Consider the following 22,687-nt stretch of genomic DNA (forward strand, 5'->3'; position numbering starts at 1 on the left):
GCCCATTGTTCCTGGTGAGACATAGAACATAGAACAGGACACGATGTGCTGAACATGACACCAAATAAAATTAATCCTTTCTGCCTGCCCTTAGTCCATTTCCCTCCACTCGTCACATATTCATGTGTTTACCTAAAAGTCCCTCAGATGCCCCTATCGTATCTGCCTCCACCACCCTGGTAGTGTATTCCAGACTCATACCACTCTCTGCATAAAAAACTTGCTCTTCACATCTCCTTTGAACTTTCCCCCCTCACCTTAAATGGATGTCCCCTGGTGCTAAACATTACATCTGTGGGAAAATGATTCTGATTGTCAACGCTAGCTATGCATCTCTTATTTTAATAGACTTCAGTCAAGTCTCCCCTCAGCCTCCACTGCTCCAGTGAAAAACAATGAGTTTTTCTGGCCTCTCCTTACAACTCTTACTCTCTAATCCAGGCAGCATCCTGGGAAACCTCGTTTGCACCCTCTCCAAATCCTTCACATCCTTCCTGTATTTTGGCAACTAGAATTGAATGTAATACCGTTTAGTGTGGCCTAACAAAAGTTTTATAAAGCTCTTGTACTCAATTCCCCAACCAATAAAGGCAAGCATGCCATATGCCTTCTTTACCACCCTATCTACTGGTGTGGCCACTTTCAGGGAGTTATGGACTTGAACCCCAAACCCCTTTGTACATCAATGATGTTCAAAGTCCAGCCATTAACTGTATACTTCCCCTTAATATTTGATCTCCCAAAGTGCAGTGTCTCACACTTACCCAGATTAAACTCCACCTGCCAATTCTCCACCTGTATCTGCAACTGATCTATATCCCGCTGTATCCTTTGACAACATTCTACACTATCCACAACTCCACCAAATTTGTATCAGCTGCAAACTTACTTTCTACATTTTCATCCAAGTCATTTATAGACATTCAATGAAATTGTTCATGTCTATCTGCAGGCTCAATTTACCCATCTGAGTTCCATATCCATTGATATTTTTAGCATTCCCAGTGTTTCGGGGACAGGACAGCTTCCCACCATCTAACTTCAATGGCCATGATCCAATTATAAGTTAATATTCCTAATTCTTGACTCTCTATTAATTTAAATAGTGAGCCCAATTTTAATACATGTACAATCTATCCACATGCACAGAGCTAAGATCAGGCTCAGTTTCTTGGAGTTTTTCTAATGAACCATGTTAGCATTTTATACACCCCAGCCTTCTTTACTCAAGGGAATGCAAGCCAACTTTACACAACTTGTCCTCATAACTTAACCTACTAAAGATTCCAGCACGGGTTTCAAGTGTAAAAAAGAAGCTTTTGTTCACATGTTGCAACAAATCAGTAGATCTTGCAAAGATCAAAGGGCATTCATTACAGAAATGATTTGGAGGAACCAGCAACTTAAGGGAGTGATGCTGAGACTCAGAAAGTGATTTGGGATAATACTAATTAATTTCATGCAAAATCCCTATATTCAACTTTGGGGGAAAAAACACTTTATCATGTGAGAAAAAAATGAATAAATCTAGAAGATTCAAACACCTGCGGCACTGTGTGAATTTTTAAAAACATTATAGCCTGAAACGTATAATTAAAATCTATGCCTGGATTCAAGGGAATATTTCAAGTCAGAAATTTTGACCCATATTTTCAATGGGACACTTGGGGGAAAAAAAATGAAGATTTTAATACTTCAGTTAAACAGTAAATGCCAAGCGCCCTCTGGTGGTGATGATGAGTCTCAAACGTGGAGTTAAAATTTACACAGAAAGACCACAGCTCTACTGTCCTCCTTCCTAATGCCAGTTCTAACAGTACAAGCAATTATTGAGCTTTAAACATATATTCGGAAACTATGTTTAATAGATCACCCAGAGTCAGTCTAGCAGAAATTGTTACAGACAGGACACATATTATTTTTATTTGTTCAGTAGTCTCTTTTTGATAATTTCACTGGTTCTGATTGAATCTGTAACATGTCTTTGCTATCTTACAGTAAAACTTGGAGTTAACTATGTGTGTGCATCAAGGTGGAGAAACCATTTCTGGGCATGAGAACATCTTTCCAGTTTCCTACTGTTGTCAACGTCAACAATAATGGGTCAGAAAGAGCACAGATGAAACAGATCTTTAGCATTGCTCGGATGGTGTCATTTCAAGAAAATTCCTCATCGTATGAAACATTTCTATTTCACATACCTGCATCTGAGTGGGGTTGAATGCTTGTGTTGAATGACAGACACAGCTGTGTAGTAAACGCCTTTGGACAATTTCAAGCTGCCCACTGAAACTTCATATAAGCCTCTTAAAGTCAGAGATGTCTGCCATTGGTCTGTAAGGGTATAACAAGCACCAGAGTTTAAACACACTAAAATCTATTGGCCTCAAATTAAAGACACAATCACAATAATGAAAATTAGATTTGTCAACAAAGCAGTGCCAGGCAAAAATGACTAGATATATTTAGTAATATGAATAGTTCAACTAATCAACGGTAACAGATGCTAAGCAGGCACATCACCAAAATGATCCAAAAGTTGGTCCCTTGGGCATGTTCCTGCCAGAATAAGTCACACTTTCAGTCAGACCATTCGCAAACATGCCCATCAGGAAGGTAGAACCAACAGCCCTGCCAGAATCACCCTTCTGTGTCCAGCTGCTGAAAGGTGATTATGGGGAAATGGCCAGAAACTCTTCATCTGGCTGAACTCTTAGCCATGGGAAGCTTTGATGTTTCAGAGAAATGGGGGAGGGTAGAGGGGAGCAAAGAAATGAACAAAAGGACAAGGTGTATTAAAGTGAATGTAAACAATGATATATAATCAGAATTAGTATCTGTAAAAATCAGTCTCTCAGTGTAAACTACAGTAGTTAACACAGGCAAGTTGTGAAGAAACCAGGAACAGAAGCCAGTGGTCAGCATTTCCAGAATATAAACCTTCTAAGACTATCTACCTATCAGATTAGTGAGGCAGAAGTCAACTTTATGAACTGACAAATTTTCAAAAAGCTTTGGACTGTAGTGTGTACTAAGCATATACCAAAACAAATTCTGAATTTAAAGTATGACATTTGTATACTCTGATTTGGTCAGCAGTGCCTGCACTCCCATTTCTAGACATTCAGCAGTCATGAGAGGAACACATGCCAACATCAATCATTGAATCCCTACGGTGTGAAGCAGGCCATTGGGCCCATCGAGTCCACACTGACCCTCTGAAGAGCATCTCCTCAACCTATCCCTGTAACGCTGCATTTAACATGGCCAATCCACCTAACTTGCACATCTTTAGACAGTAGGAGGAATCTGAAGGAAAACCACACAGAAACAGGTAGAAAGTACAAACTCCACACAGACAGTCACCCAAGAAATCAAATCCAGGTCCCTGGCACAGTGAGGCAGCAGCTCTAACCACTGAGCTACCATGGCTGCCCCAGAATGAGAGATCAGCTCCAGAATGAGGAAATAAAAAATATTTTATGAAATGGAGACCGAAAGTGATATCAATTTCAATGAGTTCATCATTTAAGAATGCAATATTTTAGAATGTTACATGAGAGCACTCCTAAGAAAAAACACAATAAATTTTCTGCTATGAATGATTAAATATTTGAAAATATAGTTGTAATCCTACTCTGCGATACTCTTGCAATTGCTGTAATGAAGCTTTAGTTAAACTTTTCGCATCAGACCATCCTATCTGAAGAATGGAAGTGCTCAGGTGAATCTGCAGCATAAAGGGAGGCAATAAAGAGCTGTGCATGGTGGATAACCAAATGATTTCCACACATTTCCATGTGTAGAGATACTTGGCCTCCTTGGGGTAGTATGGTTAGCATCAAGAAGTCATCGTAGAGGGAGTTGCAATTATAACCTGCATCTTGTCATTGCACAATATATTGAAGCATATCAATCAGGTTTCTGCTCAATTTTATTCTTCAGTTTCTTCCCATTTACTTGAGACCCCTCTTACCTCTTTCTCCATTTCTTTCCATTTGTAGCTTGCTCTTCCTCAATCAATATCACAAAACAGATTTCTTGGTCATATTGCTTTAGAGTTTGTGAATATTTGCTGTACTCAAATTGGCTACCGTGTCCTACCTTACAACAGTGCCTACATTTCAAAAGTAATTCATTGACTGTATAGCATTTTGAGACAGCCAATGATTGTGAAAAGCACTATATAAATGTGAGATAGTAGGAACTGCTGATGCTGGGGAATCTGAGACAACAAGGTGTAGAGTTAGATGAACGCAGTAGGCCAAGCAGCATCAGAGGATCAGGAAAGCTGATGTTTTGGGTCCGGACCTGAAACGTCAGCTTTCCTGCTCATAGAACGTAGAACGTAGAACGTAGAACATAGAACATAGAACAATACAGTGCAGAACAGGCCCTTGATGTTGCCCCAACCTGTGAACTAATCTAAGCCCATCCCCCTCCTCCAATGCTGCTTGGCCTACTGAGTTCATCCAACTCTACACCTTGTTATCACTATATAAATGTGAGAATGTTTTCTGAAGAAGGGTCCAAACCCAAAACGTCAGCTTTCCTGCTCCTCTGATGCTGCTTGACCTGCTGTGTTCATCCAGCTCTACACCTTGTTATCTCTCTATAAATGTGAGTCTGCCTTTCAGTTCCTTCCTGTTAAGTTTCTCTTTGTCTTCATCTCACATATATGTTATGAAATGGACCATCTACAATGTTTTAATGTTTGTTATCATTATAAGGAGTACATTTTAGAACAAAAGATTAAGTCCTCAGTTACTACTGCATGGATATTGGAGGCTTTTGACGATGCCATGACAACAACTTCTGTCTCAAATTGATTAATTGATAAATGAGTAAAGGACACTAGCTACAGGCCACTCTAATTCAATGCTGCAGATTGCAAAATCATACCAGTCAATTAATAAGATTTGTGTTTTTTTCTATTAGTCAACACAGATCAGGTTGGCTTTATCAAAGGGCTTTTTATTACATGTAGTATCTCCTTATTACATGTAATAAAAAGGAGATAAATCTGTCAAAAGCTAAACCCTATGCAGGCATAAACCAATTCTTCTCCTCACGTCTTTATTCTTACCTTCTCAAATTATGGTGTTTTCTTCAATGTAATGCATGTGCTAACAATTCCGATCCAACCATCTCTGCAGATGAGTTGCAAATTGACTTTTCCTCCTAGCTGGAAGGAAAACACTTAACCTATTTACTCCCTACTAAAGAAAACACACTTTCAAACATAAATTGTTTTTTTTCAGCCCCTCTACCTTTGCTTGCCTCTGAACTGTTAACAGGCCCACAGAACCTTCTACAAAGCCAAAGCTCCTGTCAGAATGCCATTGCTGTTCAGGGCACAGAGCAGCTGCAAGCATGTTTCAAAAAAACAGTACTAATGTATTTCACTTTTTATATGTGTTGTTTCAAAGTGGCTACATGCACTGTAGCAAAATGGAGAGATTTTGCATTGGTTATAAGGAAGTAAACCCATTGAAATATTCAGTCAGCTGTATATCTGAGGGAGGTTCACTGTTCTGTTAAGGATTTATCACATAGTTGAAACTGGCTAGAACCTATTAAAATATTCAACGAGCAAGCTAATTTGGATAGATTCTTGTTGTGTGCTGATACTTTAGAAATACAGCCAAAACATAGTTGTTTTCAGTGGTTGAATGGATTCAAAAGAAATTCTTGTGCAATAGGCAAGTTCAGTTCCTCTGCTGAATCATTAATGGCAAGGTGTTTGTAGGATGAAGTCATTCATAGATATTGACAATGCAAATGGCAAAGAGAGCTGACTTCAAGTGTCAAATGGTTGCTTGAAAACATTTCCCTTATAAATCACAGTGCACACCTTCAAATCTGATTGGAAATCAGATTTCTGTGAGGTGACTAGAAATTACATCACCAAAGTACATGACAGTGTTCCATGAAAGGCTGTTATATGCAAAAGTGCTGATGCTGAAGAGTAGAAAATATCTTCTGTGACAGCTATTTTCCACCTTTTGAAGCAGACATTATGAAGTATGCTATAATGAGGCAAGAAAGGGGCAACTATTAATCGTGAAGCATACCACCCGTCTTAACATTACAGAATAATGCCTACAGAAAGTATCAAATGGAATTATTGGCAGGCAACTAAGCGCAACACACGAGATATAAAACAAACTGAGGTGGAATCAGCTGTTACTGAATGTGATGTGCAGGCAGTTAAGTGTTAATCAAATTTTCTAATGAACAACTTCTAAATTTATAAATCCAGAATGACAACATTTGGAAATTAAGTCCACTTCTTTCGCAGCAGCATTTATGTTTGTACAGGCTTCAAGAATGTTGCAACCATTTCACTTGCTTTATTCCTTCAGCAGAACCTGTTTTAATTTGTGAATCTTCTAGATCTCAACCAAGAACACACCATCTGAACAGCACTGTTACCTCCAGGACCTCACCCCCTCTGCTGAGTAGACATGTAATTGCATTATATAACCTTCAAGGTTTGCAAATGGCCTGGTTACATGCTGTTCCAATCATATGAACTCCAGATGGAGTCCCAAATGTAGGTTGATTTGTTTTATCCATAGACCACATTACAAGAACATTAAGTGATGTTGGGGGAAAGTATTGTCTACTTTTTCAAATATTTTGAACATTTCTGCAAAAATGCATTGTGCGATTTTTTTTCTACCAAATGTTTCAATTTTCAGGGACATGTTGAGTTCAAATTGACTGTAATGAAATAGCTCAGAATCTAGTGCTTTTCTAAGTTTCTGGAAATCAGTTGTGTGTTTTCCTAAAAATCCCCATTAAGTTCAATTTCAGCACAGAGTCAACTTTATTTTAGAAACCACAAATGCAGGCAGAAATGCAGTCCACTGCAGTGGAGAATATATTAATCGCACAAATTGCACATTGCAGAAGTTCTGAGAAACACTGAGCATTAATCAGATAAATAGTGCCTCACCATGCTGCAAGTTTTTTCCTTCTTTGGTTTTATTTGCAACTCTCAGCTTCAGGTGTTAATAAACTTTAAAAAGATACCATATCAAGAGCTTCATTTAGAGTTGTAAAATACAACAGAAAATGAGGTCACTGGAAGTGATTCTATGAAAGGAAGGAGAATCATTCCGAATGTACAGTATTCTAATTCTGATGTCAGATGAATTAATTCAAGAATTGAATATACTTGCTGCTTCGTAAAGCTGTTTACCAGTAACTTTAATTTCAGACATCATAAGAGGCAGGACCATTAAATTGCAGCCAGCTAGACCTCTCCATATTAAACTTGTTAAAAGCTGCCAAAACACATGTAGTATTTTTAACCAGCTCGGATGAAGCGTCATCTTAACTTGAAACGTTAGCGTACTGTCTCTCCATGGATGCTGGCTGACTCACTGTGCAGTAATATGTTCCTGCATAGTAACTTTTAACTTAGTCTCTTTATTGATCCAGAAACTTTTAGGTAATTGAGTCGATATAATTCCCAATAATAAATGCAATATTGCATTTCCTAAGAAATTCTTTTCTTGTTTCAGGACTTTTTATGGGCATTGAAAGAGCCTCTGTACAAATTCTTGAATCTAATCATTTAGGTAATAATTTGATCTGAACAAAAACAGCAGAAAGCACTTCAAAATTCTGCAGAGAACACTAAACAGTGAAATTGTCTCACTGTCCAGGGTTTGTCTGTGAAATGACTATTTTCAGTGCCAAACTTTAACAAAATGGACCCTGGGAGAATTAGTTTTTTTTAAATCTTGAAGCTGGGTAACCAAAAAAGGTCAAGACAATGCAAGAGAACGGAATCAGAGATAATGGGAACTGCAGATGCTGGAGAATTCCAAGATAATAAAATGTGAGGCTGGATGAACACAGCAGGCCAAGCAGCATCTCAGGAGCACAAAAGCTGACGTTTCGGGCCTAGACCCTTCATCAGAGAGGGGGATGGGGGGAGGGAACTGGAATAAATAGGGAGAGAGGGGGAGGCGGACCGAAGATGGAGAGTAAAGAAGATAGGTGGAGAAGGTGTAGGTGGGGAGGTAGGGAGGGGATAGGTCAGTCCAGGGAAGACGGACAGGTCAAGGAGGTGGGATGAGGTTAGTAGGTAGCTGGGGGTGCGGCTTGGGGTGGGAGGAAGGGATGGGTGAGAGGAAGAACCGGTTAGGGAGGCAGAGACAGGTTGGACTGGTTTTGGGATGCAGTGGGTGGGGGGGAAGAGCTGGGCTGGTTGTGTGGTGCAGTGGGGGGAGGGGATGAACTGGGCTGGTTTAGGGATGCAGTGGGGGAAGGGGAGATTTTGAAACTGGTGAAGTCCACATTGATACCATATGGCTGCAGGGTTCCCAGGCGGAATATGAGTTGCTGTTCCTGCAACCTTCGGGTGGCATCATTGTGGCAGTGCAGGAGGCCCATGATGGACATGTCATCTAGAGAATGGGAGGGGGAGTGGAAATGGTTTGCGACTGGGAGGTGCAGTTGTTTGTTGCGAACTGAGCGGAGGTGTTCTGCAAAGCGGTCCCCAAGCCTCCGCTTGGTTTCCCCAATGTAGAGAAAGCCGCACCGGGTACAGTGGATGCAGTATACCACATTGGCAGATGTGCAGGTGAACCTCTGCTTAATGTGGAATGTCATCTTGGGGCCTGGGATGGGGGTGAGGGAGGAGGTGTGGGGACAAGTGTAGCATTTCCTGCGGTTGCAGGGGAAGGTGCCGGGTGTGGTGGGGTTGGAGGGCAGTGTGGAGCGAACAAGGGAGTCACGGAGAGAGTGGTCTCTCCGGAAAGCAGACAGGGGTGGGGATGGAAAAATGTCTTGGGTGGTGGGGTCGGATTGTAAATGGCGGAAGTGTCGGAGGATAATGCGTTGTATCCGGAGGTTGGTAGGGTGGTGTGTGAGAACGAGGGGGATCCTCTTGGGGCGGTTGTGGCGGGGGCGGGGTGTGAGGGATGTGTCGCGGGAAATGCGGGAGACGCGGTCAAGGGCGTTCTCAATCACCGTGGGGGGGAAGTTGCGGTCCTTAAAGAACTTGGACATCTGGGATGTGCGGGAGTGGAATGTCTTATCGTGGGAGCAGATGCGGCGGAGGCGGAGGAATTGGGAATAGGGGATGGAATTTTTGCAGGAGGGTGGGTGGGAGGAGGTGTATTCTAGGTAGCTGTGGGAGTCGGTGGGCTTGAAATGGACATCAGTTACAAGCTGGTTGCCTGAGATGGAGACTGAGAGGTCCAGGAAGGTGAGGGATGTGCTGGAGATGGCCCAGGTGAACTGAAGGTTGGGGTGGAAGGTGTTGGTGAAGTGGATGAACTGTTCGAGCTCCTCTGGGGAGCAAGAGGCGGCGCCGATACAGTCATCAATGTACCGGAGGAAGAGGTGGGGTTTGGGGCCTGTGTAGGTGCGGAAGATGGACTGTTCCACGTAACCTACAAAGAGGCAGGCATAGCTGGGGCCCATGCGGGTGCCCATGGCCACCCCCTTAGTCTGTAGGAAGTGGGAGGAGTCAAAAGAGAAGTTGTTGAGTGTGAGGACGAGTTCCGCTAGGCGGATGAGAGTGTCGGTGGAGGGGGCCTGGTCGGGCCTGCGGGACAGGAAGAAGCGGAGGGCCTTGAGGCCATCTCCATGCGGAATGCAGGTGTACAGGGACTGGACGTCCATGGTGAATATGAGGTGTTGGGGGCCAGGGAATTGGAAGTCCTGGAGGAGGTGGAGGGCGTGGGTGGTGTCACGGACATAGGTGGGGAGTTCCTGGACCAAAGGGGAGAAAATGGAGTCCAGATAGGTGGAGATGAGTTCGGTGGGGCAGGAGCAGGCTGAGACGATGGGTCGACCAGGGCAGGCAGGTTTGTGGATTTTGGGAAGGAGATAGAAACACGGACATAGGTGAGAGAACGGAATGTAGCTTAGTGGTAAATTGGAATTTTTCTTTAGATGTAAATTCAGTTTGAAGCAGCTGCCTTATTGGAAACCGATATCTCATTTAATACTCTGGCACGAAAGACAAAATACCAAAGATTTGGGCCTGAATTGTTTCCAGGTTGGAGAGGATTCCGATCTTAATCAAGGTAGTGCTGGAAGTCTGTATGCAGAAGTCCAAGCCTCTAACCCAGTGTCCAGCACCTTTGCTGGACCTGTCATGGGAAGGGTGGGCTATACTTTGGTGGCTCACAGAAGCAATCACATATGTTTAAGTCAGTCAAATCTAATTTCTGCAAATGGGATATCCAAAAGACCACCATTCGATCTATCAGGAGAATGTCTGAAGATTACAGAGTTCCTTGGAGAGTTAGGGAACCCTTTTCTCGAAGTAAAGCTCTTATTTTGGATCAGGTCAGAGACACTTTTGAGAGGTAATGTGCACTTTAGAAGAGGTCAAATTTCCTTTTGGATAGTTAAGGGTGGATATGTATGTATACAAAAAGTGGATAAGCTAATCAAAATTGTCAATCTGCCAAGAAGTCTGTCAGTTTGTCATGGCATTTAAATGCCCTGGCTTTTGGATTTTTGGAAACAAAAAGTGTCTGTGGTGTAAAAAGGAATTAGTGTTTCCTAATTCACTCTATCTGTTGAGATAAGCCTGGGGGTTATCATGAATGGATTTGGGCTGCATGACTGATATCATAACCTCTCATTATCACTTTAGGAGGCCTGTCAGTTTGCTGTTGTTTGACAATTCCAAGTGCTTATAAAGTCTTTCTAATGAGGATATGAATGCAACTGTTTGGTTTCATAAAGAATAAAGTTGCTAAAAAAGTTAAATGTTTTTATCAATAGATAATTTTAAGCATAATGAATATATCATTAGACACATGCAACTTTATATAATTGCATCTCAGTGTGCATATTGTGGCCTTGGCATGGTGGATACTGGGAGAGTTTGCTTAAAGTGTGCAAGAACAAAGTGGGGTTTTTCTGGGATAGCTGATGAGTTAACATTAAGTTGGCATTGCGGCTAAAAATGGCTGGGTTAGGTGGAGGGACATATGTTGATATGGAGGGTAAAAGCAGAGGAAGTGGGTGATGCAAGTAGTGGCATGTGTTAGCATGTATGTGATGGGGAAGGCTGTGGGTTTGAGGGAAGAAGAGTTTAAGGATGAGAATTGTCAAACATTTTTTATTATTAGAGATAACAAGGTGTAGAGCTGGATGCACTCAGGCCAAGCAGCATCAGAGGAGCAGGAAAACATTTATTTCGGGCCTAGACCCTTCTTCATGAAGATGTTTTCCTGCTCCTCTGATGCTGCTTGGCCTGCTGTGCTCATCCAGCTCTGCACCTTGTTATCTCAGATTCTCCAGCATCTGCAGTTCCTACTATCACTGAAACATTTTTTATTATTACTCTTTTTTTTTTGCAACTGAGACAAAATGCCAAGGCAGATCTGTCTCACAACTTGGCCGCTCCCATTGTTGCTTCTGAACTTTTTCGGGGAGCAGAGAACCTAAGTCTAGTAATGAGCCACACTTCCAATACAGCATCAAAATGTGACTCTCCAGAACACATTCTCCCAAACTGGATCTCTGGATTGAGGAATTTTCCCATCTCTTTACTTGGGAGGGGAATTTCAGGCTGAGATGTGTTGTGGTACAGCTTGTTGCATAAGAATGAACACCCAGGATAGAATCACAAATAAAGGATCAATATTATCGGTTCTTGAGAAAATATAGAAAATGTTAATGCCAATCTTGTTAAAATAAGTTGAGAGTTCAGACTTGAGTGACTGATATCTGATGCTAAGTTAGAATTTAATTTACCATTTTGTGGATGTATTTGGGACCCAGGTTGGCAGAAATATTGTGTTAAAATGTATGGGGTGCTAGTCATGTGTAAAATCAATGATCTCATTCTAACAGCAAGTTGTGCCTATAGTCTTTATGGACGATGGCTAATAACTTACTTACTGTTAAGCAAGTATTTGAAGCATTACACTGATAGACCATGAAAGCCAAAGCTGAACGTTTTTTGACTAAATTCAAATTAGCTCAGTACTTTGCACAATGAATATGACTAGAGTTTTAACCTTGTGAAGAATCGAAACTCTCTACAGTTCAGTCTGTAACAAAACATTAATTGCTTACTAAAAGTTTAAAACACTAACAAATCCTGTGACAAGCACTTTAAGTTCTTAATAAATCAAAAACAGATAAGAACTCAATGCATCTAATTCACACAGTGTAATAACTCATCTTACTTTATAACACCCAGACCATAGCACAGTAACAAAAGCTTTTGAATAAGCAACAAGAGCCAAGGAAAGATTTAAAACAAACTGTTTTATTAACATGGCTATAATTTTACGCTGTTTATCCTCCAGCTATGTCTTATTAGTTTAACTACATGTATTCTGTCTTTTCCAGGATTCCTGATGAAATATTCTACTCCAAAACAGCTTCAATATTCCTAACAGACTGTAGGCAAGTATTCCACAAGACAAACTTTGGAAATCTTTACAGCAAACAGTTTGTGACCTTTAGGAACAGTAACCCCTGAACTCCTGCACATCCTGAGGGTTGGGGGGTGGTGGTGGTGTGGAGGGAGAGGCAGTTGTTGGGTGTAGCTGGTTTAGCCAATACATAATTAGCTCTAGTTCCTGAGGAAGTCTGATAAAAAGGTTATTAGCAAATCGAAATTTTAATAAAGAAACGCAAATAAAATCCCTTGAGGAATGTAACAGCCTCAAATCTAATCTGTAAGTCAAATTGAGAAATTGAATGTTTATTTAATAAAGCATTTATTATTTTTTCGCTGTGCATTCTCTCTCTAGGGCTACAGTAGCAGCACTGTATCACACCAATATGTACAACAAGGTGAACAGATTTCAATTAATTCACAGTCTGGTTCAAAATAACTGCAGAACAGGGACTCAAGACCTTTTACTGACTCACGCCTTCTTGTGTTCATCTCGTGAAAGGTGATCACTGTGAGAAGGGACTGCACCTTGGCTGCTTCCTCCATATCTTCGTACTTTTCTCCATTACATCACTTGGTGTGCCCACTCCTCCCTGAATTCTTGTTATAAGACAGGGTGGAACAACTGTCTGGATTGTTTTAGAAATAGGCGTGAACCCTTACCCTAAATCAAAACTCTTAAAAGGAAACAAATAACTTGTTCCAGTTTGTCTTTTCAAAACTTTCCTATGTAATTTCCTTCTTCCATTTCACACCAAGCAAACCATTCAAACCTATTGACCTTATTTGTTCAGGGATAAATGACTGATATTACTCCTACAGGATCTCACTATCAGTCTTCCCCAGCAAGGCCAGTATTTAATAATGTGAAGGAATGTATTGAGTATAACCCCCAACTTCCCTAAAATTGGCACCATCTTAGTATATAACTTGCAGCTAGGATACAAGTTTACTCAATGATTAAATTTTCCGAAACAAATGTGGCACTAACTGTACAGTTCAGATCAGGAAGAATCCAGAACAGCTGAGCACACACGGAACATAGAACACTACAGCGCAGTACAGGCCCTTCGGCCCTCGATGTTGTGACGACCTGTGAAACCAAACTGAAACCCATCTAACCTACACTATTCCATTATTATCCATATGTTTATCCAATGACCATTTAAATGCCCTTAAACTTGGCGCGTCTACTACGGTTGCAGGCAGGGCATTCCAGCCCTTATTACTCTCTGAGTAAAGAATCTACCTCTGAGCATCTGTCTTACATCTATCACTCCTCAATTTAAAGCTATGTCCCCTCATGCAAGCCATCTCCATCCAAGGAAAAAGGGTCTCACTGTCCACGCTATCTAATCCTCTGATCATCTTGTATGTCTCTTAACCTTCTTCCCTCTAACGAATGGCTTCTTGCTTGTAGAGTCAGAGAAATGGAAACAGACCCTTTGGTCCAACTTGTCCGTGCTGACCAGATATCCTAAAGCTTGTCCCATTTATCAGCATTTGGTCCATAACCCTCTAAGCCCTTCCAATTCATATACCCATCCAGACGCCTTTCAAATATTGTAATTGTACCATCCTCTACCATTTCCTCTGGCAGCTCATTCCCTCTGCATGAAAAAGTTGCCCCTTAGACCCCTTTTAAATCTTTCCCCTATCACCTTGAAGCTCTGCTCCCTTGTTTTGCACCCCCCCCCCCCCCAGCCTAGGAAAAAGACCTATTGTCTGAATGAAACCCTTTGGAAAAGAAAAATCTTTGACAAACAGATGCTCTACACTTGAGACACACACATGCATCTAAATACTTTGTTACTGCCATCAGACTAAGTACTAAATGTCAAAATTTAAATGCTATATCAACACTCAATATTCACACACTTGTAAATATTCTTTTCTTTTGACTGGAAATTCATGCTCCTAATTGCGATCTAGAACAGAGGAAGAAGTCAGATTCCAAATCAGTAGTCAAAAGGGTCTGGCAGCAAAAGAAGAGGTAAAGATCTGATAGAAAAGTGAATTTTCCATTGGTGTTCTTCCTATGTTCCACTGTGCTCCCACATCACCACCTGTCTGGCTCACGCCTGTCTGCATCAGCTCGTTGACAGTAATGCTCTGGTCAACTGCCAGGAGGGACAAGATAATTCAATATAGAGTCTGCTTTTGATTCCACTCCCCGCCTCCATTCCTTCCATAGAAATTCCCCCTTCATTCTTGCAGCATGCCTCCTCTGTCTCTAGTGCTTGTTTATACAATACAATCCAGTCTAGGGAGCTGGGAGTCAAACATGTCAGCTTATTCTTCTGGGACAAGGCATCAGTGCTCATGGCTACATATTTCCTGTACCACTTTCCCTTCCCTGATTTCTACTGAAGGGATCAAAAGTTTCAGGTTTTGAGTTTAGTGATCATGTTTATTTTCTGCCATTAAAACTACTTGAATAATATGTAGAAAATCATTGTTCATTTTTAGCCAATGATTTATTTTGAGCTGAAGGCATGTCATTGTCTTTCCTTTTGCTTGTTGACATGCTACACAGAGTGGAATTTAATGTAGCCAACAAAAGTCTCACTCAGCTTTTCTCAGAAATGTTAACTGCATTCCTTGCCGATCAGGAACTTCATTTGGAAATGGCAGGCCCACTTCTGGGATCGAGGAGCCAGCAGATTGGAAATCCTAGATAATAAAGTGTGAAGCTGGATGAACAAAGCAGGCCAAGCAGCATCTCAGGAGCAAAAAAGCTGACGTTTCAGGCCTAGACCCTTCATCAGAGAGGGGGTTGGGGTGAGGGTTATGGAATAAATAGGGAGAGAGGGGGAGGTGCACCGAAGATGGAGAGAAAGGAAGATAGGTGGAGAGGAGAGTATAGGTGGGGAGGTAGGGAGGGGATAGATCAGTCCGGAGAAGACGGACAGGTCAAGGAGGTGGGATGAGGTTAGTAGGCAGGAGATGGAGGTGCGGCTTGGGGTGGGAGGAAGGGATAGGTGAGAGGAAGAACAGGTTAGGGAGGCAGAGACAGGCTGGGCTGGTTTTGGGATGCAGTGGGGGGAGGGGAAGAGCTGGGCTGGTTGTGTGGTGCAGTGGGGGGAGGGGACGAACTGGGCTGGTTTTGGGACATGGTGGGGGAAGGGGAGATTTTGAAGCTGGTGAAGTCCACATTGATACCATTGGGCTGCAGGGTTCCCAAGCGGAATATGAGTTGCTGTTCCTGCAACCTTCGGGTGGCATCATTGTGGCACTGCAGGAGGCCCACGATGGACATGTCATCTAAAGAATGGGAGGAGGAGTTGAAATGGTTCGCGACTGGGAGGTGCAGTTGTTTACTGCAAACCGAGTGGATGTGTTCTGCAAAGCGGTCCCAAGCCTCCGCTTGGTTTCCCCAATGTAGAGGAAGCCACACCGGGTACAGTGGATACAGTATACCACATTGGCAGATGTGCAGGTGAACATCTGCTTAATATGGAATGTCATCTTGGTGCCTGGGATAGGGGTGAGGGAGGAGGTGTGGGGGCAAGTGTAGCATTTCCTGCGGTTGCAGGGGAAGGTGCCAGGTGTGGTGGGGTTGGAGAAGAGTGTGGAGCGAACAAGGGAGTAAATCCTGCCAGCTGAGAGCTCCAGACTAATCTGAGGTCAGCAAATCTTCATTGCTAGACTGTGCCAGTGAGGAGTTGGTGGTAACTGCACGTACTACACCCACCCCAAGGCCCAGCTCCTCAGGCCGCGGTAGATGTTGGCAGGATAGACATTGCTGAGTTGGGGTTATGTTGGAGGGGAAAAGGAATCAGCAGAAAGGACCGTGGTTGGCCTTAGCAGTTTCCTACCTTTCCTAATGAGGGGTCCATTAGTTTGCTGTTTGGGCTCCCTTCATGGTGAGACCCTGCCCACCATTAGGTGAATATCCGCAGCAGGAGGAATGAGGCCAGTAAGTGGGGAAAATTGCCTTCTTAAGAGTCAGAGATGATAGTGGGGAGGGAGGGCTTTCCTGCCATGGACCGTGCTGAGGCAGAGATGGGAAAACAGCCCACATCCACCAATCTCGCTGTTTAAATTTCCCACACTATAGAGGTAGTGCTTTAGACTCAAAAACTTGCATAATGAATACACTGTGATATTTCTTGAATTCAACATCATCCTGAAAATAAGGACATCCACTCTTCCAAATTGCCTTGCTGTCCAGAACAATTCTATTTGGTTGCTCTAGCTTTTAGAAAGCAGAACAACTCCTTGGTAGCTGGCTCATCAGCAACAACAAAAGAAACTCTGGCCCAGTTACTAGTTACTGTGAATCAGGAACAAATTAAAAACTTTTTTTTTAGTGACAGTACATAGGATTCCAGGTACTTTCCTCACACACAAATTTGAACAAAAATTTAGCATAACATTGTAATTTTCCAGTACAAATCTCAATGCATTAATATCTAAATGCAATCTTATTCGTTCTTGACTCACAGTAATCTCCCAATTGCTGCCGATCTCATACTACCGTTGGGTACCGTTTTCACAATACCCGGAGCTGGCACCACGTGATTTTCCTCTGGAGCATTTTTCTGCTGCACCACGTTCCCTCCAATGACCCAACTTGGCTTGAATGAGCTCAGCAGCAGTGCATGAGATTTCCGCGCCTGAATGGGAATATTAACACTTTGCCATTTTACCTATCCAGCTAAAACTATTCCACTTATGATGCAACTTGAAGTTTATATTCTGCGTTATTGGTTGATTTGTAGACGGTAATTATTTGTAAGTACATAATTGTGATGAGATTGATGGAAGTTAGTACTTGTCTTAATACTAGACAAAATTATATAGAGCTTTTCATGATCACTGGTTGTCTCAAAATATTTTACATCCAAAGAGGCACTTTTTGAAATGTGGCTACTGTAGCAATGTCAGAGCTGTGGCAGCCGGTAAGCACACAACAGAGCAATATGATAATGACTGATTAAGCTGTTTGTTTGCATTGTTGACTGAGAGATAAATATTGGCTAGGATCACAAAGAATAACTCCGTGGCTCTTCTTAAAATTACTGCCATGTGATCTTTGACATCAACCCAAGTTGCACTGCCTCAGCACCACTCTGCAGAGTGTTGTCACCTTTGACTATTGTACTCAAACCCCAGAATGGGACTTGAACCCAAGACCACATAACTATGAACCGAGCCACAGTGTACACTTAACTCTGCTAATATGGCTGACACTGTGATGTCTGGCTATTGGTCTTCTTTGTGGATTTGTGAGAAAGCAGTCCTAAAAATCACCAATATGACCTCTAGAAACAAGCGCAACATTCCCCAGAATGCTCATTTCGCATGTGGAGTAGCAGAATAAGAACTGTTCTTTCCTGCGTCATCTCTGCAGCTAGAAAAGAAATACAATTCTAGTGCAATAGCAAAAAGCTTCAATGAGTTGAAAAAGTAATATAACTTTGGAAAAAGATGTTGAAGGAAAAGCTCTCGTAGGGGCCTGTCACTATCTGTAAATGCCTTTGAACATTCTGAAGCATCCTTCGAGGAACCATCTCATTCAATGTTCAACCTCATCTCGCTGACAGAGAACTGATTTTGTCAGGCAGGCGACCTGGTAATGACTCCCTGCTTGTGCTATTTAATGGAAAGATCGCTCATTGTTATGCTCCTACCCAGGAGTTAAAACTAACCGTATCGTATCAAAACTATTTTAACTTTTGAATCAACCCTGGTTGAACAGTATAATAGAATTCACAATATAGGAATAGGTAGTTCGACTTCATTGAACTTTGCTGGTGCTTTACCCTCCATCCATGCAAATTCAAGTGTAAAGTCTCACGAACTGCAGTAGGGGATACTTGTTTTACATCTGCCATAAAATAGAGGCATCTGGGAGCTCTGTAAACTTCATTCTCAATTTTTCTGGAAAGTTCACAGTCTGTGAAGTGAACCAAATGAAACTTAATACTAAAACTTAACTTTCATTCAGATGCTAGTGAATAGAGTTGTGAATATGTTTGCTCAGAGCTCCTTTTCTCCCTACCAGACAGAGATACGGAATTGTGAGCATAACTCATGTCTCCACAGCTCATATCCCTCTCAGCAAGCAGTGCTCACAAACTGTACTTGTACTATAATGATGCCTTTAATCATTTTGCTATAAAGCTGCACTGGCCATGGCAAAAAATTGCACACACATCTGTTCTGGCCCTTTAGATCAACACAATGAAGCAACAATGAAGCAAACTCACAATGAACGACTCTGCGGTCTTCAGTTTATTGGGTGGCTTGTGGACACGTGTTACACTTGAAAATCTATTCTGAACAATCTGCGTGTCATTCAATATAATGTTGAGATGTTACTCTCAGATCTCTTCTTAACAAGAAAACTGCCAAGTTTAATGCAGTCAAATATTTGATAATGTATCAGGATAGTTGACAGACTATTTAATTACCAAAATAATTAGTTGGTACAGCTGTAATTGGCATTGATTTTCTTTGAATGATATCTGTGATTTCAGCTGGCGGGTGCACAGAATATTTCTCCATTTGCAACGTGAACTAACCACATTTTTTATTGAGAAAAGGAAACTTCAACTTTGGTATTTTTTTTATTTATTGTTTGATGCAAAAGCGTTACCAAAGGCCAGACATAAAACACTTGAAATGATATTGCTTCCATAACAAGAGGAAATGAAGCCCAGTAGCACAGCTGGTAGAGTACCTGCCTCTCAAGCAGATGTTCATGATTTTGAGTCCCAAGGCTGCCTTTTACTCAAGTTTATTGAAGGCAAGTTTTGACTGTTCAGCCAGGGCCATAGAAAGAGCAGCATGGTGTGATAGAACATTTAGTCTCAGTTTGCAGAGACAGGATAGCCCTGTTATTGACAGCTTATCCCATCAATCAGATGTGAAATGATATTTAAATAACTGGTAAGGATCAACTGCCCAGATTGTCTCTGTTCTTTTTTTTCCTATATATTTTGTTGGATGTGGGCATCGCTAGCTGGCCAGCGTTTCTAGCCCATCCCTAATTGCTCTTGAGATGTACTAAGGAAGGGTTGCTCCGGATTTACTCAGGAAGCAATGTAAAGAGTAACAAGTTTCAAAGGGAGGTATTAGGACAGATCTTGATAAAATTCAAATACATCTTCAAATAGCTGTTTTTTCCCAATAGATTGATTTAATTTTTATTCCGGTGTTTTGAACCCTTGACCATGACGGTTTAATGACACTCTTAGCAACTTAACAAGCAATTCCTGCTTCAGATATCAATTGCAAATTACACCACCTGAAAACCAGTGCAATGTTTGAGCTACCTACTTGTTCTGATGATTGTAACGGTGTAGCAATTCTGATGTTAATTGAACTTCCAGGAACAAAGTAAGGAAGCTAGAAATAAAAATAATTGACACAAATAAACACTACAGAAAATGGAAAGAAGCGTAAATGTTCTAAGACGTAGCAAAAGTCGGCAAAACTCAGAACAAGTGAGAAGGATAAAAGGATTAATTTCAAGGTCAGAGATGTTCATGTGATGCTGTTGTCAATGGATTACTTATAATGGTAGAGTCACTTCTGGGCTATTCTTAGAGCGAGTCACAGGCTATGTAGTTGGCAATGTCATTGGGCTAGTTTGAAAAATAACACGCTCTTTGTGTTTAGGAAAAAGCGGTCAAACATCCATAAAAGATGCACTTATATTCCAGGGTAAATTTGGTGAGGCCCCACACAACTATCACACGCAATGGCCACAGGTCAGATGCCCAACATTAAGCATCCCATTTTCAGAATGCCTGATTTTGCAAGCAAACGCTTGGAGCTCAAATAAGGCCATATTATCCACATGTGTGACCTTATTATGTTCAAGTGACAACTTCCACTTTTGCCTGGGATAGCAGGGGCATCACTTGCCTTCTGGAAAGAAGACACCAGCTGGACAGTGCACTCAACTGTGCTTCCATGTGGGTATTGCTGTTCTTCAAGCCAATCTCACTGCCTTTATGAAAGGAATGATTTTACACTAAGCAACATTCGAGTACAATCACTGTTGCGTAAATGGTTAACTGGACAATATTTAATACTAGCTCCTGAACATGTGTGTAAGGAGATACGTCATGACAATGTCAGATCAAATGGAACTGAGAGCTGATGGAAGAAGGCACTGGTGAAGCCTTCCCCTATTCTTATGCATAATGGGCATAAAATGACAATACTTTGCATTAGGCTTGTGTGCGGTCTTTATATGTTTCAAGGTCCTAGAAGCTCTCAACAATATTCGAGTATAATGTCTTTGCAGGAACATCAGCAGTAGCAGTTATTTGAGAAGCACCATGTGGTTACTACAATTTTTAAAGGAGAAGAACTCGCGATGGTGGCTTTTATGTTAAGTTGGATGCCAGCACTGTAAATGATGGTGTGCCAAATTTTGGGGTCATACTTTTGCTGTAATGACCACTACTGGCCTCATCACTGCCTGATTTGCCACACTGTGAGCCAACCTCCCTGCAAGGGATCACCTGACCATCTCTCCAGCCAACAGGTGAGACCCCCATTGCCTCGACAAGATTCTACCCAACATTGTCAGATATATTGTACTTCACATTCAGTGAATCAAATGCAGTGTATGCACATCATAACAATACATACTGACTGTGTGCAATTTCATAAAGTCAGGGCATTCAAATTTAGTTTGGCTGCAAAGTGGCTTCCAACCTGATTGACAGGAAATGCGTTCTCACAGTCCTCCCGCAAACCAGCTCAGTTTGATGTCACCTAGAGTATGAATCTGTTGCAGTGTCAAATCTGTTCTGCCAAATGCACAACGAGTTAGTCACTTTGAGTGACTTTTAAATGCATCTGATGCAGATTTATCTGCTCAAAATTCAAAGAATTTTTCTGCTCCCAAGCTATAATGGACTTGTTCCTGTTCACAACAAGTGCACTTTGGGCCCCAAAATGGTGTCAATAACACATAAAGCCAATTGTGATGGAAAGAAATAGGTAAGAGCTTCCAAATCTTTCGGAGCTACCCAAGGCAAGAGAATCACTAATACTGATTTGATGCCATTAGTGCTTTGGAATTCAACAATGCAGCTACCAGCCACAGTTAACTTCATCCAGCTGAACACGTTCAGCAGAGTTAAGGAAACTCCACCAGCATTATTTAAAGGAAGTTGCTGATTGATTATTCTGTGGATGTTGCTACAACTCTACAAGTGTTTGGTGTTTTCTTTGGTTGTTTCAAGTTGTTGAAGCAGGCAAGGAATGCTGTGGAAGGTGCAGAAAGCTGCTTTCAAAGCTTCTACGCGATCTGGTTGCTTCCAGACATGTGTAATCATGAATTCTAGACAGCGTCTTTTGTGTAGGGATTGGTTATGAAGAGAAAATCAAACCACAATTCTAAGAGCTGCAGCCCTGATTTCCTATTCCTGATTCGATATGAGGATATCATTATTTTGCTGTCATTTCCACTGCTGCCTTCAGAAATGGTCAGCCCATATCCTTCATGAAAGTTAGGATATGTAGTCATGCCTGTCCCTTTACACCAGGAGCTGCTGCTTGGTGCAGCACAAATGTTACTTAGAATACTGGTGTATGTGCTGGAATGAAATAGAGACTATGTAACATCAAGTAAGAATATTTCTGGGTAAGGCTGTAAAATCTCCAATTCTCTTTAACAACGGCCCATTTGATATCACATCAGAAAGTGAGAAGTCATATATATCTGAATATAATGGAGCTTTCTCTGGATAGGTGGAGGGTGAGATCTGAGTTGATAATGGTCTTTACAATCATAAAAGAGTAGCTGTAGAAAAGATATTTTTACTTATGTGTAAACTGAAATTTAGAGGCTAAGCACATAAGATAGTTATTATTAAATCCACTGCAAAATTCAGGACAAACCTTCTTACAAGGAGAGAAGTTATGACATGGAACCTGCAACGTCAAGAAGTAAGTGAGGTGAATATCATGGATGAATTGAATGGGAAACTAGATTAATGGGTACATGATGGAGAAAGAAGTAGAAGGATACATGAGCATGAGGCTTATGTGGGGCACAAACACTGAAACAGCCTTTTGGCTGATTGGCTTGTTTCTGAGCTGCAATAGAATGCAATAAGGCCTTTCCAAAATGATGTAAAATGTCATGAACTATCAAATTAACCACCTTGAATATTCCAGTGTTCAGGGATGCATCGGGACTGGGCATCTGAATTGCTTACACACTTTAGTAACTCCTGAAGACTTGGATGATTCATTTGATGTTCCCATCCCAAGGTCTTTGACACAGTCAAGAACCAAATTGCTGTTCTTTATATTATCAGC

At 41.6% G+C, this 22,687-nt stretch overlaps 1 long non-coding RNA gene across 1 annotated transcript in view; it reads right to left on the reverse strand.

Moving 5' to 3' along the window:
* Positions 1 to 2,241: 2,241 nt before the first annotated feature.
* The window catches only part of LOC132210937 (uncharacterized), a 37,380-nt gene continuing 16,934 nt past the window's right edge, over positions 2,242 to 22,687 (reverse strand). The window contains exon 3 of the long non-coding RNA XR_009447190.1: positions 2,242 to 2,334. This is a non-coding gene — a long non-coding RNA (uncharacterized LOC132210937). The remainder of the gene's footprint in view (positions 2,335 to 22,687) is intronic.

Source organism: Stegostoma tigrinum, chromosome 24, assembly GCF_030684315.1.
Source record: "Stegostoma tigrinum isolate sSteTig4 chromosome 24, sSteTig4.hap1, whole genome shotgun sequence".
NCBI lineage: Eukaryota > Metazoa > Chordata > Chondrichthyes > Orectolobiformes > Stegostomatidae > Stegostoma > Stegostoma tigrinum.